Source organism: Lepidochelys kempii, chromosome 9 (assembly GCF_965140285.1).
Source record: "Lepidochelys kempii isolate rLepKem1 chromosome 9, rLepKem1.hap1, whole genome shotgun sequence".
NCBI classification, from domain to species: domain Eukaryota; kingdom Metazoa; phylum Chordata; order Testudines; family Cheloniidae; genus Lepidochelys; species Lepidochelys kempii.
The window spans coordinates 1,488,421-1,491,304 of NC_136388.1; positions in this window are offsets into that span (position 1 = coordinate 1,488,421).

Below are 2,884 nucleotides of genomic sequence, written 5' to 3' on the forward strand. Positions count from 1 at the left end.
ATCTAAATGGACTGGTCTACCCCAAAATAGCTGGAAGTGACAGGTGTTTGTACTGTGCTCATCTGTCCTCTGAGTGGCTCTGGCCTATCTGTAATCAAAGGGGGAAGGTTAGGATTTCTGGCCAACATGGCTCCATGGTACAGTGAACAGGGCACAGGAGTGAGAGGCAGGAGACCTGGCCTCTATTCCTGGCTCTGCCACTGACTCAGTGTGTAACACCGGCCAAGTCCCTTCATACCTCTGTGCCTCTGTTTCTCCACCTGGAAAACAGGGATAAGGCAGCTTGCTAACTTCTCTCTAGTGCACTGAGATCTGCACACGAAAGTATTATTTCTGTGTGCTGGCCATCCACCGATGGCTTGGCTTCAGTGCTGTGCCCTGTTCCTCTGCCCTTTGTCTCAGAAGCTCTTCAGAGTGGGCACTTCATGTTTTCTTGTGATCGGACAGCACCTGACACAAGGTGCTGCTTCTACAAACTAAATAAATTCAACCCTGTACTGTTACTAAGCAGTGGGTGCCATTTCTTACCATGCTGCAACTAAACGCTTATCACCGCTCCAGAACGCAGTGTGACCGTGCTTCTGGGCATTAAGTCTGCCGGGAAACAATCAAGGATTTGCTGAGACCCTGAATAGGTCACAAATCTGTGACAAAGCAGGACTTCTGTTATTGTGCTGCATGCCAAGGTCACTGTGAACTCCAGAGCGGCAGGGGGCTAGAACTCGGATCCTCCTGCTCCAAAACCAGAGGACTCTTCTGCAGGAGCTGAGGAGAATTTCCTAAAGATGCTGTTAATCTTGGGCCTGTGACACAAGGGTAAGCAGTTCTGTTTTCGTGCCACAGTGGGATGTGATGACACATACACAGTTTGTTTTGCACTAGTGCAGTCAATGTGTCCTATACGCTAAGGCATGCCTAGTGCCCAGGGAGCGAACAGTTCTGTTTCCATGCTGCAGTGGGAGGTGGAGTTGGTTTGTTTTGCACTGGTCCAATCAACGTGTCCCGTATACTAAAGCACCCTACGGCCGAGGGGAGCTGGAGATGCATTATCCCCCTTTTAGAAATGGGAAAACTAGATTCATGTGACTTGCCGAAGGTCACAGAGTGAATCAGTGGCAGAGCAAAGGCCTAGGAGCTAGAACCTCCTGGATTCTGTTCCTGACCTAATCCCTTGACCACACTGACAAAAGCCTTCCCTGCTGCAACGGCCTTCCGTGTTCCAGGGCAAGCAGTAAGCATGGGGGCAGTTCCTGTTTCCTGCGAGGGGGATGGCTGGAGTGTAAACCTTTGGGGCCCAGATGGTCCCCTATTGAAGCACTGGATGTGCTTTTAAGTGTCATAAACTAATACATATTTCTCTCATCAAGTGGGGCAAGGTGCAATAGGTGCCGTAGCTTCCTTTCAGATGTTTCCCTAAGGGCATGAAAGTTTCTGGTGCATGTAGAAGCCGAATTGCTCCTACAAAAGGCTGAGATGAAGGAGCAGCCATGCTTCAAAGGAGCCATCGCCAGTGGAGTGAATGCTCAGCCTCTGTCAGCTGGGGAGTGACTTGCCCTCTTCCTGGTTCCCAGATGTTGAAATCCTCTTGCTGCTCTGGCTAATGCTTTGGAGCCGGCTCCTGCCAGGGGCTGAGCGCCTTCCCTTCCCATGGACTTGAAGAAAAAGAGAGTCCAGGCAGCAGGATGGGGGAGGTGCCATCACAGGCTTTGTGCAGCTTTCTATGGCTCGGTCGGTTACTTCGGTGACAGATGTGATACAGAAACCCAGACAGACAGAGAAACAAGGCCCTCAGCCCGCGGGCCGGAGCAGACCTGGCCTGAGGAAGCAAAGCAACCCGAGCACAGCAGCAGCGCCCAAGGGAGGACACCCGCCAATAACAGACAGCAGCACCCGTCATGCTGTCAACTCCGTGTACCTCTGCTTAGAGCCACCCCTTGGCCATGCAGCAGGAGTCGCGTCCTCTAGCTGGCCAGTGGGTCGATTCCGCCCGTGCCTGGTTCACGCTCACCCTGCTGCTTGTTTGTGAGTCACAGACGTGTGTGCAAGCCAAGGACCTGGCCCTGCAGCACCTATGTATGGGACTGGGCTTCTGGCGTGAGGGCTGGGCTTTAGTACCCACGGATCACAGCCACTGCTTGACTGCTTCAGGCCAGGCCAGGACCTGGGCAAGCCAGTGCTCAGGGTGCCAGCCATGGAGCCAGGGAACATATGCATGGGTACCTCCCTGCCCCTGAATGAAGGGCTAGTCCCCGGTGTTCGCTGCCCCACGCAGTTGCCCATCCTCTGCCATCACCAGGGACAGGGTGTGTCCCCCCCTGGGCCCGCAGCAGGGTGAAGTCCTGCTGGCCCCTCTGCTGCCACAGAGCCGCCAGGATGGGATGGGATGGGCCTGGCTGTTATGGGGCCGGTGAGGGGAAGATCTGCCCCAGGCGCTGCACACGCGGGAGTTGAGTTCCCCGAAGGGAGGCTGGGGGCTCCCGGGGGTCTCTGATGAGCTCACTCCGGGGTGGCCTGTGGCCATGCAGGGTAGCAGCCAAGAGCCCCAGCTGGAGCGGGGCCCTGGTGCTCGGCGCTGTACAGCCAGGCCCTGCCCACAAGCCGAGCCCAGGACACGGGCCCTGGCACGGCCGGGTCCGCGCGGAGCCCCACGCCGGGGAGCCCCAGCGGTTAGCGGGCCTGGCCCAGCCCCGGGGGCGCGTGTCTGTCCCGGGCCGGGCCGCGCTGCCAGGGACGCGGCGCCTCTCGCGGCTCCCCGCTAGGGGCGTGTGGCCCGGCAGGGAGCGGAGCGGAGCCGGCTGCGCCCTGCCCGCCCGGGACCGGCCCCTCTGCCCCGGCCAAGCCCCGGGCGGCTGCTCGGCGGGCTCCGGCCGGCGACGGGGCTGCG